The 15,541-nt window shown below is 41.8% G+C and overlaps 1 protein-coding gene across 6 annotated transcripts in view; it reads right to left on the bottom strand.

The window, feature by feature from the left end:
• Nucleotides 1-15,541, bottom strand: part of CPEB4 (cytoplasmic polyadenylation element binding protein 4) — a 55,199-nt gene that overhangs the window by 20,913 nt on the left and 18,745 nt on the right. The window contains exon 1 of one of the 6 annotated variants that reach the window (XM_054718162.1): nt 10,222-10,239. The exons of 3 other annotated variants lie outside the window; for them this stretch is intronic. The gene's annotated coding sequence lies outside the window, so the exon portion shown is untranslated. Of the gene's footprint in view, nt 1-9,579; nt 9,675-10,221; nt 10,240-15,541 lie in introns of those variants that run through there. 2 more of the 6 variants (XM_054718161.1, XM_054718163.1) reach the window with 2 other exon arrangements.

Raw genomic sequence — 15,541 nt, 5'->3', positions numbered from 1 at the left:
TTCCAGCTGACGTTCTGGCTGTTGCACATGAACTCTAATGCCTCTTCCTGGATGCCAAGCAAGGACGAGTAACAGGGAGACAAATGACCAAACAGGCTGGCCCAGTTTAAGAAATCAAGCTCTGCCTCATCTGACACTCACCTTTGGGTGACTTTTAAGGAAAGGGAGAGGACTGTTTCAGCTTGATGGGCTCAAAGGGACCCTTCACTCAGTTCTCGAGTTCGCCTCACAGCGAGCGCACCTCCCAAGGAGAGCCTTTGATGTTTTTTCTGCTCCTGAGATGTCTGAACCCAGTCATTCTAGCCGTCAGCTAACACAATAGGGCCCTGAAGAATCACTGGCAAGGTGCAGAGTTTAACTCTGAAAGGTGATCCTTGTTTTTAATTTTTGACCTGGTCAGGATGGAATCAATTTTGACCTCTGAGTAGCAAATACATCTGGGACATTTTGTTAAACAACCAGTAATGGGTAATGCTTTCTACTTCAATTTAAAAATATAAGCAGTGACAGAGAATTTTTTAAGGTTTCTTATCGCTTCCCTAACCTGTCTGCCCTATCCTTCTGCAAATTCTTTCTATAATTAAAATATCTCGAGTCACCCATTCTCAACATCCATCGTAGATGATACCTAGCACTTTCTTTCTGGAAACCTGCCCGGAGCTCCCATTTGAGGTCGTTCAGGTCTTCCGCGAGCCTTTCACATGCTCCCTCTGCTTTAACATCCTCTGCTCTGTAGACGCCAATATACAATGGCACTTCTGCATTTTCTAGTCCATGGCTACATTACCCACAATCCCCTCCTTCTGGAGGCTATTTCTCAAGTCTTTTTTTTTCTCTTTTCTTTCAGACTCACCTTTTTCAGGGCACCATTCCCAAAAAGGAAACCCCCTTTTTAGATCAGCTCGCCAAATTTTATTTCTAGCTCTGCTGCCCCAGCCAACCTTCTTAGGTAATTATTTCAGCTACTGGCTTTCTTATCTCTCTTACATAACAACCCCTTTAGGAACTAGAGCCTTTTTTAACTAGCACCTTGAGTTTCCTGTTGGGGTACCAGGCAAGCATTCTGTGAGTTCATTCCCTGAACTTAGAACACCAGCTTTTCACAACTGAATAAAGCAAAATAAAAGAAAAAATAACTGCTCTATCTAAATATAAATACAACCCAGTGGATGTGGTTTTTGTTTTGTTGTTGCTATTTTTTATTTTTATTGATTTCAGAGAGGAAGGGAGAGGGAGAGATAGAAACATCAATGATGAGAGAGAATCATTGATCGGCTGTCTCCTGCACACCCCCCACTGGGGATAGAGCCCGCAACCCAGGCATGTGCCCTTGACTGGAATCGAACCCGGGATCCTTCAGTCCGAAGGCCAACGTTCTAAGCACTAAGCCAAACCAGCTAGGGCGGTTGTTATTTTTTATAACACATCCTATCTATAAACATAATCCAGGTTTGGGCACATTTAGAATTTAATTCCTCAAGGGAGAAGGAGGGCATTAGGATTTCATACAAGTGAACCTATTTGGTAAAGAAAACAATCTCTGAATCATCTTGGTATTGATTGTGTTACAAATAGAAAGAAATACTGCCTGGTCAGCAGGCCCCATCTAAAGGACACAGCAGAGTCAGTCTCTGGAGGCCAGCTGTGGCACTTGGAGCCAGGAGCCTGGCATACATCATGCAGAAGGCACAGGCTATATTTGGTGACATGACTCAACCTAGCCAAATATAGGCAACTGATACAGTGCGACTCTGGGAACCACACTACCAAATTCTACAGCCTTGAAAAGAGCCAAACTCCAACTAGGCAATTCTATGCGAGGCATTTGCGAGTTGGGAGAGAACCAGTATTTACCAACCAGAATGACTAAGAATTGCTGGGGGGAGAGGTGCTCAAAAGAACAGTATGTACTATCATATTCTTTTAAGACATTAACGAAAGTAACCTAGTCAATGAGATGAAAGAAAAAAAGACTAGAAGGAAATTAATATATTAGCAGTATACTGTATGTGCGTATTACTTTCAAAATTAGATAAAAGTTATTTTCTAAAAAGTAAGCAGATATTATTGCTACTGATGATTGAGCAGGAAATGATACAATAAGGCTGCCCTTTCAAACACGCAAACAGCAAAATTATCAAATGCTCTCCAGGGCTATTAGAGCTCATGCCGTGACCTTTTTCAGAATCAGGCCAGCATTGCTGGCGACATGGTGCAGGCCAAGGAATGACAATGGGGGATAGCTACCAGGTTGTCCAAAATACAGATGGATAGCCATGCAGTCCTCAAAGGTGACAAGTGGCATGAAATTCTAAGTCAATGTTTTAATTGACTCACATTGTAAAAACTTGATACTCCAAAGAAAAGGGAGGGGTCTTCAGTGAACATCATTACAAATTTCTAATAGGGAAAGGATACGTGTGGGCTTAGGCCCATGTCTAAGGTAGATCCGAGATTTACACACATAACTCACGCTAACTGAGGTACTCCTGCTCCCTTGCTCCTGCTCGTTTTATTTATTTCATGCTAAGTGTGTCAAAGCCACGCTGCAATAAATACTTTTTTAAAGGAGGTGCCCGCCTGCCCTCCCACATCTGTTTCTACCACTGCTGCCAGAGACCAGCACGCTGTGGGGGCCCAGACAGTGCACAGCAAGGCTCAAGAAATGTGTAATGAATTCAGTTTGGAGTACCAACCTTATGTTTATACAAATGCAGAACACATATCAATATGCACTAACAAAAATGTATTCAATATGTTCTACCATTGAATGATATAAAGATAATTATTTTTAATAATTTATTCTATTGACCTGAAAGTAATTCCCCAAGTCAAAATTCTTCTGTACTCTTATGCTCCCTACTGACCTATCTGTGATACAATCAACTTCCAATAAAGATTTTTGCATGCAATACCACAACAGGGGGGACTGGCAAGGACTGACATCAACTAGAGAGGATTCCCCCCACACCCCCTGCCCAAATAAAAGAGCCATTATACATACAAAGAGTTTAGGCCAAACAAAACCCTCTCTAGGACAGAACTGGCTTTCAGTTTAAAAGCCAGGGCTTACAAAAATACTGAATTTCCTTGCCTACCTCTCCAGGTTCATCTCTCCACACTGCCATTTCCCTTCCCACATTAGGTACTTCAGCCCTTCAGGTCCATTAACTTTTACTTCTGAGTTCCTCCCTCTGTCTAGAATGCCCTCCTCCCCCTTAGTATCTCACCACTCAAACCCTCACCCTTCTGCCCAGTTAGTGTCCCTCCTAAGCCCCACCTTTTATCGTTAGATAAGCCACCACTCTCAGGTTCAGATAAGCTACGTGCTCCATACAACACCCTGGACATTTGTTACACTGTATTTAAATGATCTATTTCTAAACTATCTCTTCCTCTAGGGCAGTGGTCAGCAAACTCATTAGTCAACAGAGCCAAATATCAACAGTACAACGATTGAAATTTCTTTTGAGAGCCAAATTTTTTAAACTTAAACTTCTTCTAACGCCACTTCTTCAAAATAGACTCGCCCAGGCTGTCGTATTTTGTGGAAGAGCCACACTCAAGGAGCCAAAGAGCCGCATGTGGTTCGCGAGCTGCAGTTTGCTGACCACGGATCTAGGGCAACAAGATCTTTCAGGGCAGATTTTGGGGTCTTATATCCCAGAGCTTGGAGCAAAAGGTGCTCAATAATAGCTATTGAATGAATGAATGAAGCAAAGCAGCGATGGGTGGTCCCTCGCCATGGAACATGCAGTGAACAGGATGGAGAGTCAGACCAATCCCATCTTGTGACCTGGCTCAAATTACTTTCCTTCTTTGAACCTCAGTAAAACAAGGAAATTTCCATTTATCTCACAAGACTATTGGGGAAATTGATGAGACAATTTTTGCAGAATGCCCAGAAAAATCCCCAGTATAGAGTAGATACTCAATTAATATGAATTCATTCCCCCTCCCCAACTATAAGCCAGAGATACCAACAAATTTCCACTTGTGAGAGACAGAGAGAGGAAGGGTTCCTTTAGCCACATAAGACCCAAACTGGAACCCTGGAGAAGGGCGGAGCCATCTGGGTTTTTTTTCAGCTTCAGAGAAATGAGAATTTGCTAGTGTTTTGGTTACAAACATGAATATAATTCTTCCCTGGGGGAGAGAAGAGGGAAAAAACCTAACTCCTTACTTTTATAATAGCCAAACTGGCAAAGCAGAAGTACTATTTTAAAAATGAAAACTTCAAAAATTCAACTTAACACTTTCCCATTTAATAAAGTCTGGGAGCATCTTCCTTTTGTACAAAAAGATCACATTTAATTTTTCAATTGAGATATGAGAGTTGAAACAGATTGTGAAGTGGTAAAAGAAAATAACATTTATCTGTAAGATAAGCAAAGTCAATGAGATGGGTTTCTACAGATTGTCGAAGGTTCCCTATAAAAGGATTGCTTTGAGTCTAACTCAGGGCAGGTGCAAAGTTGCAAGATCTAAAAGCATCTCAGAATTTCAGGCCAAAGGGAATGTCTAGAGAGAGACCAGCACAGAGCTGACCTAATTAAGGAATTCAAAAGATTTCCTACTGCCAGTAAGACTAACAACAAGCCAGCAAGCAGGAAGGCTATTTTTAGTCCTGCCAGAGGACTTCTGACTCTAGATGCTACATTTAGAGGACAGAGCAACAAGATAACTTGCCTTAAGAGGATGTTATGATACCAGTGATTAATGGCAATTTTTTTAGCTTTAAAAAACTAGGCATAGTTTTTGTCCAAACTAAACCAGTCAAAGGCAGTTTTTTGTGTGTGTCTGTGTGTGTGTTTAAGGATAATATAATGGGAAAAGAAGGTGGAAAACAGACCAACTGGTAGTGGAAAAGCTTTAAGAAAAAAGCCAAATTAGAATTCTCCTACTTCGCACAAAGGTTGATTAAAAGCAGCATGTGTTACAAGAGACATGTTTTAAAAGAACCAGTGAGTGAGCATCAAGAACTGTGTAAGTGGCCAAGGTAAAGTGGTTTTGAGAAATGTCTCTCTGTACTGAATCGAGCATGAATAAAAGAAGATCAAGACCAATTTAAGAAATCCCAGGGGACCACAGGCCAGGTTGTCTGTAAGTGACTGAGAAGTTTAGAGATAAGCCACTCCTAAAACTGGCTACTAAAGTCCAAACCCCAAAAAGCACTCTGCAGTCACTCGCTGGCTTTCTACACACACACCTATTGTCAACTCGAATCGCTTAATTAATTCACATTCTGTTGATACCCAAGGCACCAAGTCTTCCTCTTGTTAGTCTTCAAAACGAAATACCATTCAAAGGTATCTGCTCACTATGTGGAGGATAAGCTGCACGAGGCAGGGGTCTCTGTTTTTCCTCCTGATACACAAACAGCCTAAAATAGTGCCTGGCACAGAGTAGATAGATGCCTGATAGGTGTTTGGTGTAGGAATGGCCTCCCACAGCTTCAGGCTTTACAGGAACTTATTCCAAAGCGAAGGCAGTGAGGGTGGAGTGGAGGGAGTGCAGCACATCTGAATCACTTTGGGAGCACACACGCTTTGGTCTCATGACAGACCTGGTGAATCAGAACCAAGGAAAGAAAAGCCAGCCTGGAAAAGTTTCCTCAGTGACTATTCTGACCTCCACCCCCATTGAGGCCCTGTCTATAAGAAGCCAGCAGGTGTGAGATCTGAATATTTTATAGATTACTAGAGGCCCAGTGCATGAAATTCGTGCTGGGGGGGGGGTCCCCTCAGCCCAGCCTGTACCCTCTCCAATCTGGGACCCCTCGGGGGATGTTCGACTGCCGGTTTAGGCCTGATCCCAGGGACCGCTCATCCCTCTCTCAATCCAGGACTGCTGGCTCCTAACTGCTCACCTGCCTGCCTGCCTGATCACCCCTAACCACCTTTGCCTGCCGGCCTGATCGCTCCCAACTGCCCCCCCACCCCGTGCTGGCCTGGTCGCCCCCAACTGCCCCACCCCCCACTGGCCTGGTCACCCCCAACTGGCCCCCTGCCGGCCTGGTTGCCCCACGCAGCCTGCTGTTCAGTCGTTTGGCCATCCCTCACTAACCTCCCTGCCGGCCTGGTCGCTCCACGCAGCCTGCTGTTCGGTCATCCGTTCGGTTGTTTCGGTCGTGTCAGCCCCTGGCTTTTTATATATTAGGGTGTTAGAAAACAGTTCTAAAATTTTGTGCCCAGTCTCCTAACTAGAAATTAAGAAACTTTAACGCCTATTCTCTGTCTAAAACATACTGAGACAAAGATGTTTACATTTTTTTAAGTTTGTTGTCCTCTTAAGTGCTACACAATAACTACCTAAGCTATAGACCCAGGAGCTGTGTTCCTATCTTGATCCTCTAGGTACCAGTTAGAGGATCCACGTTACAGAAGCTGTTTAATTTCTCTGAACTTCAACTTCTCCACTGTGAAATGGAGAGCACAAAACTCACGGAAAAGGCTACTGTAAGGATTTAAGGAAGATATACTTCTCTGAAGGGGCACAGAATAAAAATCAGAAGTGCCCCTATGTAGGATATCCAGGTCCACCTCAAAAAAGGAGAAATGTCCCCCAGCACCTAATGTGTCCTTCAATCTGCTACCCGGTACATGGAATGACATGGGATCGGGATACAAGCAGAAATTAAAATGTAAGATACTTCCACAAACCACGTGGCTTAAAGAAGGCCGCTTCCCTCCTAACGAGGGCTGCCATGTTACCCAACTCCAGGGGCAGCCTTTTGCCATATGGCTCCCCCTGCCCCCGGCATCATGCCAGATGTTGCCTGAAGAGCCCACACTCTTAGCCTTGCCTCAAAGGGCAAAAGAACAGCTTTGGATGTCAGAGACAAAGTTCAAAATGCTACCTGGTGGAGATAATAACCTCGGGTCGGGAAGGGCCCCTCAGTCCTCTCTGTCCTCCTCCTCACCATTTCCTCTAGGAAATTTCTTTTTCTGTTCTGCTCCTTTGGAAAAGATGGCTATTCTAATGGTAGGAGGTTAAAGCAGAATAATGACGGAAGATCTCTGGAGCAGTGTCTCATAACCTTGTATAATTATTAAGACCCACTTTGATCAAAATATTTCAGAGAGGCCCCCCCCACATCATGGTAACAACTGAAGCCCCAACCCCAAGCCAGTGAATAGTACAAGTCAAAGAACAGCCCACAAAATAAAAGGCTACTGTGACTTCAGCAACACCCTTAAATGTATTTTAATTCATGACATCAGCATCCATATGCTTTTGGAAGACAATCAGGCCTATGCAAAAGACACACCTATCATCTAACTGGAATGCCTAGTCCTAATGACTAGGACTAGGTCACAGGTCCGTCAAATAATTCCCACGGCTGAAGAGGCCTGTGGTCCACAAACCAAAAACAGAAGCACTTCGTGAGGTCAAGTTTAACAACTGTTCCTGAACATAATACATTTAGGCCTAGCTCAGAAAGAAACGATGCGGTCTAGAAGAAAGCCTTTATTCAGCCGACTACATCTGATTCTTGGTTAGATCCCTTTTACAAGCTACTCAATATTAAATACTGCCACACCAGGACTCAGATGAAGTTTACACGCTACTTTCAGGCCTTCGATTCTCAAAACCTTCAATTCTGTCACTTAGGAACAGCATGCCACAGAGACTATATGGAATTGCTGATGATAATTTAAAGATCATTAAGTTCAATCCCTCAATCCCTCCATTTTAGGTGAGGAAACCAAATTCTAGAAAGAAGTGACTGGCCTGAGGCCCCAGAACTTCAAATTACAGAGTCAGCTCTCAACACAATCCTAAATGCTGCTCTTTTAACTTTTTACAATTTGGGAAAGTCTGTTTGTTAATAAGCTAACAGTTTCTAATTATTCACAATAAAGAGATCAAGTGGCTGATTTAAATACCTCCATGTAATTGAGCATGACAGACATTTATTATTTGTAATATTACAGCCAGTAGAAATCAGATTTTTTTAAAATATATTTTATTGATTTTTTACAGAGAGGAAGAGAGAGGGATAGAGAGTTAGAAACATCGATGAGAGAGAAACATCGATCAGCTGCCTCTTGCACAACCCCCCTGGGGATGTGCCCGCAACCAAGGTACATGCCCTTGACCGGAATCGAACCCGGGACCCTTGAGTCCGCAGGCCGATGCTCTATCCACTGAGCCAAACCGGTTTCGGCAGAAATCAGATTTTTTAGGTTCTTTATACTTCACTTAATCATGACTGTTGGTTTCTCAGGGGTTAAAAAAGGGTTCTCTAATTGGTTGATTCCTCCTTCTCTTTCCCAATGTCTGGCGACTAGCATCAGCCCACTTGGATTCGAAAGAGGGTACGGAGCTGCTTTCCTTCAGAGTTCCACTGATGTGCTGCTGACTGTTAGCAGGTGGCACCCGGAAGACACAAAGGCTTGTTTTAGAATGGAGTGCACAGGCACGGGCTGAACTCAGAGTCTCCGGCAGACAGGAATAAAGCCCAGGGCAAGCCTGGCCCTCTCACTGCCGGCTTCAGAAAGCAGAAACTAGTTTCAAACCAGCTAAAAATGTGTTCCTCTTGCAAATTCTTACTGCTGAACAGCAACAAATTCAGAGTTCTCTCTCTTTTCCCCCTTTTAACTTTGGTAGCGAGGACAGTGGCCACATGAGGGGGGAAAACACTGAGCAGAGAAATGCACAAACCAGGCCAGTACAGCTGATACGTGAGTCAACTGGGTACAATATTTGGGCAATTCCATGCGTATCAGGAAGAAGTAATTCTGTGCACAAGTGTGCAACTGTTCTGTCCTTCCTGTTGCTAAACTGAAAGCAAAGACAGTCTTGGATATTTTTATGACAGCCATGAAACAGGCGGCAGTGCCGCCCGCACGGTCAGCAGAGAACATTCCAGGATCTCGTACAGGATCGAGGCTAAGGCCTTCACACAACTCCCTCTTGTATTACTCCATAGTCCACAGGACTTCCATTATGGAGATATTAGCTGTCACCTCTCTCCAGAATTCCATAGCATAGAGAGGGAACACAGAAAAGTGACACATCAAGAGGTACGCTCTATACCATTATTAGTTTGGATGTGGAGCATGAACAAAATGGATCTCTACAGATGTCCTGCACAGCCTTCATTTGTTTATATGGCAAAGAGGTCCCTGATATTGAACACCAACCAACTGTTGGTTGACAAAGTCTGAAAACCTTACCACTTAAATGTTGCTCAGATTTCATTTCTCAGTGGAAAGTAGTATTATTACTGCCTGTCCATATGGGAATACCTTGCTTATTAAGTTATACACAGACAATGTGAAATGTAAAACATTACAGAAAAGCACTTAATTTGCTACCTGATTGCTGCTTGTTTTCTGTCACATGAAGTTCATTCCTTTACCAATCAGTCGAGAATGTGTGTCAAACAAAATTAAGTCACAAGAGCCACAAAATATGTTCACCTTAATACAATGGTTAAAAAAACAAAGTTAATGAGTTCAGAGAATTTTTTAAAGAAATGCTTAGGAGCCTAAAGCTTCTGATAACACAAAGTGTTTACTGTCACTTTCTCCCTGGTCCTCTCCCCCCCCCCACCCCCCACTTTTCTCTCACCTCTCACCAGGTAAAATCAGAGTCTCCACAATGTTTGAAGAGGGCTACTCAGTTAGCACGGCCTCAAAAGAAGATGTGTTCAATTTTCAGGGTGAAGGTAAGGGGCTGCTCGGGTAATTATGGCCTTACATCATGGATGACATAAGACAAGTTTCTCCTTTGTGACAGCTGCTGATAGAATTTTCAGAACAAATCAAAACAAGGGTCAATATTCAAGAATCCCTACTTCCTCCACACCAGGACAGGTTACGGAGATAAACTGGGCAGTGAGGATCGGGACCAGGCGCACGGGCGTTTAGGGTGAACGGAGTTGGTTTCAGTTCAGAGGTCAGAGTGAAAAAGAGTTCAGTCCAATGCTATGAGCACTTCGGATTTTGTTCTCATTTCCCTTTCCCCTCCTCCCCTTAAAATACAAAACAAAATCAACACCAACACCACGCCCCAATCTGAAAAAGTGTAGTCACACTGTTCAAAATCCACACATTCGTACACTCTGCCTACACAGTGCTGAGGACCCTAAGTCCTGATCTATGGTAACCAGGAAGGAGACACTGGTGCAAAATTCAGAACACACTCGGCCCAGTAACACAAAGACAAACACCCCCCACTACTCGCCCTCTTCTTGCTCACAAAGGAAGTTACCTCAACACAGAAGCCCAGGTCCATCCTATGGCACAACTGAGCCAAGCAAAAGAGAAAGACTGCAGGATCGTTCCATTTCAGCCGTCAGACAGGGAGAATACAGGAGGAGAGAAAATCACATCTTTTCTGAACAGCTGCACACGGAGTTCATTGAAGCTGAGTTTAAATGGTCTTCTTTGCCATGGGCCCTACCCCGTACCTCAGGAGGCTTCTAGAAGTAGGACAATTTTCTACTCACCAGAGATCTCAGCGACTCCCCTGCTGTACTGCTTTGGATCACTTGGTAGCATCCAAACACAGCAGTAAAGAACCAGGGAGGGCAGGAAGGCTCCAGCCTGGCTCTAGCCACCGCCTGGCTGACCCCGAATCTCCAAGACTGGTAATATTTAAAGATCGCCCAATTTGCCAAAAGACATCTGACCCCAAGTGGAAGGAGGTATTTGATTATAAATCCGAGTAAAATGAGCTAGTTTGCATTATCCATTTCTTCTTTCTGGCAAGTTGTATCATGCTCTACGAAATCTCCCTTAAAGGAAAAGGCCCATATAATCCTTTGAAAAGGTGACAAGGACTGGGATGCATAGCGCATAGTCTTTACTCAAATCACCACAGTCCAACTGACTTAACTAGAAATAGGTTAAATACTGTAAAAAGTGATACCTACCACCACCATTTGAAATACATCATTTTAATATTAAAGCAATACAACTTATTTTAGTAAGAGTTCCTTCCCCTTTAGAAAATTTTATTTACTCTGACATTCAAATGTATAACTCAATGATATAAAAGTTAGTCCTATTTTCAGTAACTCTCATAGAAGATTTCAGGAGCTATCTCAGTCTACATAAAGTCAGTATGCACTATCTGTGCTAAAACATCTGTATCAGTCCGCAACATCTGTTCTCTACATCAGAGCCACGGGACTGAAGTTTGGAACATAGGAATATTAGAATTGTGTAAAATGTAAGGTTTCCTACGTACGGTGTCCTTTTTAAGAAGCACTGACTTAAATCCCCTACTGTAAAGATATAGAATTTAAACATTAGCCCAACAGTCACTCACATAAAAAAATCCTATATAAAATTAATAAAACAGGCTTTGGGTATGAAACTTTCCAGTGAGTTCCATGATTTTCTTCTAGAGAGATTATTATAAATTCTTCTGCCTAGCAACAAAGAGGCACAGATGGCATCATCACTTGCCCACTCATTTAGGCATTTGTTTCAAAACCACAGCAGTGAAAAATAGGGGGGAAGGGTCCCCAAATTTAATGAGGAAAGAAAAAAAAAGATATCAAAGTATTTTTAAATGCAAGGTCACAATACCTTCGGCAGCCGGGAATTAAACACATAGCATATGTGAAATAGATCCAACTCTTAAATTCTTATTAAATGAACGCATGGAGCAAGCGAGGCAGTGCTGGCTAACTGGCTAACGTACTCCCACTGCTTACTCCCCACAGGCCGGAGGTGTCCTGGGCGCTCGGGGGATGTGTGACAGATTGGTACTGTAACCAACCTGCATTTCTGAATGCGGTCACTATTGCTTAAAAGGTAAATTAAGTTTTGAAACAGTCTGACACTCAAAGGGGTTGGGGTGGATGTGCTGAGCTCCTCCTTCCAAAAACTGAAAGCAAGATATATTCTGAAACATTATGAAAAGAAGAAGACACCAATTTCACAACATGCTGAGGACAAATAAGATGATACTCTGACTCATAATTTAGTTAATATCTGAAGAACAACTATAGTGTTTTGACAATGTATAGATTGCCTTTGTTCTCCCAATAATTTCCCCGTCTCATTTGGCTTCCTAGTGAAATGAAGCAGAGTGGATACGAAGTTGCTTTCATATATAGGATATTAAATACACAACCATTATTATGAAAGTGTGGATGGTTTTACTCCGTCTAACATCTGATAATTTTCAAGTGCTATTTTTTTTGTCCCTTGATTCCAAGTGCCGTCCCCTCTGCTTCCAGTCCACAAACCACTCCTTTCTGGTGGATATCTATATTCCTTTATTCCCTTCACACCCAGGAAAGATAAAAAAGGCTCCTTGGCTGCAGAGGTCTCTCCTACTACGCACTGAAGGTAACACAGCTTCATGAATGTTTATTTCACTGTGTCCAGCCTATTTTTCAGAAGGCTGAAAGCAGATGTGCTCACATGTGGTTTTAATCTACTTCACGCCGCTCCATTTCTAAACAATGAGTACCAATTTCACAGGCGAGAGAAAAACACACAAATAACAGCAAGATACAATATTCCGCAAATAACCATCTGAACATCAACCACAGTAAAAGATTCTTCTGTCCAGATAAAGAGAGTACTGGATAAGCCTAATAATATCGGCGCATCGCACAAGCTGCCAGCTGGGAGATCCACATGCAGACGCGGTGTGTAGCTTGGGCTCCCAGCTTATGAGACCGGGGGTGCAGGAAAGAAAATGAAATCGCCTCTGGGGAGGAGCTCCTGCAGATGGCCACTGGCTTTCGTTATGGAGGAGGCAATCCATAATTGCGAGATAAAAATAACATCAGGCATGCCCGCCGATCAGAGCAAGGACGTGGAGATAAGGTAGAGGGAGGACCCTTTTCCTCCCAACACGATAGGAGCCCTGACATTCTTAGAAAAGCTATTTTTAAATAAACTGTAAAAGCCAGTATGAATTATGAAATGAAGGCTAGGTACTCCTTTTGCACATGTGTTAAAATGTTAAAAAAGAAAAAAGATACAAGATTTTCAACAAGCCAGTTGCAATCAATAAGGCATTCATAAAGAAACTCAAAAATGATATTTGAAGGTTCCTAGGTATATTAAACATTGTGCCATCTGTTGATGACAAAAATAAAAATTTTAAACCCCACTACGTTAAAGGAGATTTTTTTCCCCCCAAAAGAAAAGGCACATTTGTGTTTGTTCTTAATTTAAGAGAGCCATACCAATTCATCCTACTTGTAGTTCTTGTACCAAATAAAAGCTGTATTATTTAAACATATACATACAAATCGTACTTCTATGAGGAACCACAATTGAAAGATAAAAATAAATGAGGTCAACTGTAATATATTTTATGAATTATTTTTAAGATAAAAAATAAACCCAAATATAAAATTTATCTCCATATGAAGTCTTTTTAAAAAACAATTCTCAAATTAATTCTTTTTTTTATCTTTTAAAAAAATGTTCTTTATTGACTAAGGTATTACATATGTGTCCTTTTCTTGCCATTGCACCCCCCACCCTCCCGCTCATGCCCTCACCCGCCTGGTGTCTGTGTCCATTGGTTAGGCTTATATGCATGCATACAAGTCCTTTGGTTGATCTCTCCCCCTTACCCCCACCCTTCCCTGCCTTCCTTCTGAGGTTTGACTGTCTGATTGATGCTTCTCTGTCTCTGGATCTGTTTTTGTTCATCAGTTTATGTTGTTCATTATATCCACAAATGAGTGAGATCATGTGATATTTATCTTTCTCCAACTGACTTATTTCGCTTAGCATAATGCTCTCTAGGTCCATCCATGCTGTTGCAAATGGTAGGAGTTCCTTCCTTTTTACAGCAGCGTAGCATTCCATTGTGTAGATGTACCACAGTTTTTCTATCCACTCATCTGCTGATGGGCACTTAGGCTGCTTCCAAATCTTAGCGATGGTGAATTGTGCTGCTATGAACACAGGGGTGCATATATCCTTTCTGCCTGGTGTTTCTAGTTTCTTGGGATATAGTCCTAGAAGTGGGATCACTGGGTCAAATGGAAGTTCCATTTTTAATTCTCAAATTAATTCTTTTAAGTGAATTTTTTCTGAGAGGCATTTCATTCTCTACTAGTCTCATAGACTTAATGCCCATTTTCTGTTTTCTCTGTTGCTAAGGAAGCAGAGCACATGGAGAGGCTATTTTCAAAATGGATAGTTAGGTTTTATATTTTATTTTAAAAGATCAATGTGTTATTTTTAAAAATATTCAACTTTTATTTTTACCTTTAACAAAATCTCACAAAACAAGCACAACCACAATGAAAAGCATGCATAGCTTTCCCAACAGGTATCTAAATTAATAAGGAGAGCTTGACGAGAAATAAAGTATTTCCCCGAGCAAAATTCCACTTGGTAGTGATAGACTACAGTGACATAAAGTTCGCCATCTTGGTTAAAAAAGATATAAATGTCAAGCATAACTATAATCTGGCAGTTTAGGGCCATGAACTCATCTGTGAATTCTTTATCCCTCTTTGAAGGAAACAATACACAAAGTTCATTTAATACACTTAAGTCCCCTTGGCACTTCAGCTTAAATCAAAACTGGCTTTCTCATTTGATAAGCATGATAACAGATTTATAGATGGTTAGTAATAATTGATACTCTGTCTGCCATGAACAAGGCAGCATGCTGGATTTTATAGATACAGCATCACACTGTGGTGGCAGAATGGCCATCCTGATCTAGATCTACCTGACTCCATTCTGCCACACTTCCTCTCACAGGTCAGCTTTCCAAAACCTTTATGCTGCCAGACTAGGCCAATCAAATTTAATTTTTTCTGTCATCAGACTTAAATTTTGATTATCCCTACAGAATCAGTGAAAGAAACTTAATTTAGGTAAAAATTGGTTAGAGGATATTAAAAAGGGACTATAAAATAAAGACAGAACTTCACACAAAAATTCAACAAGAAGAGAGAAGAAATAACCCAAGAGATGTCCTGCCTATATCTGATAGCCACTACTACTACTAAAATGTGTGCAAACTCTTATTTTATTTATTTATTGTTGACAGTATTACAGATGTCCCCCAAACTCCTTTATCTAACCTAAATACTAGTTAAAGGCTTACTTCTTTGAGCACCAAAATAAACTGCTTATATGTGATGCTGTTTGTAAATTGTGCTTTCTGTAATAAACGGATAGGCACTTATCATGAAAATGAAGTCTAAATTTATTATCCCTAGTATCTAGTATCTAAGAGGCTCTCCCCCCGCACCCCCCCCAAAAAAAAATAATAGTTGTTGAAGGAATCAAATACAGTAAGAATAAACAAACGTCCTTTAGCTACTTTTTCTGGACTTAATTTTAATTCTGAAATAATTATAGATTTGTAGCAAGTTGCAGAAAGTGGACCAGAGAGATCCCATGACCCCTTTATCCACTGTGGCTTAACGGTTATGTCTTAACGCGAGTACAAAAGCAGGGAACGGACATTGGTACGATCCGCAGACGTTACTCAGGTTTCTCCTTCGGCTACTTTTTAAGAGAGTAGTTTTTCCTGGTCTAGAAAGGACCTTAGACTCTCTGCATTTTTCTGATGAGAACATGAGAAG

The sequence above is a fragment of the Eptesicus fuscus genome, chromosome 6 (genome assembly GCF_027574615.1).
Source record: "Eptesicus fuscus isolate TK198812 chromosome 6, DD_ASM_mEF_20220401, whole genome shotgun sequence".
NCBI classification, from domain to species: domain Eukaryota; kingdom Metazoa; phylum Chordata; class Mammalia; order Chiroptera; family Vespertilionidae; genus Eptesicus; species Eptesicus fuscus.
Note: the sequence above shows the minus strand (reverse complement) of the source record. Positions and strands in the feature narration are given on the sequence as shown.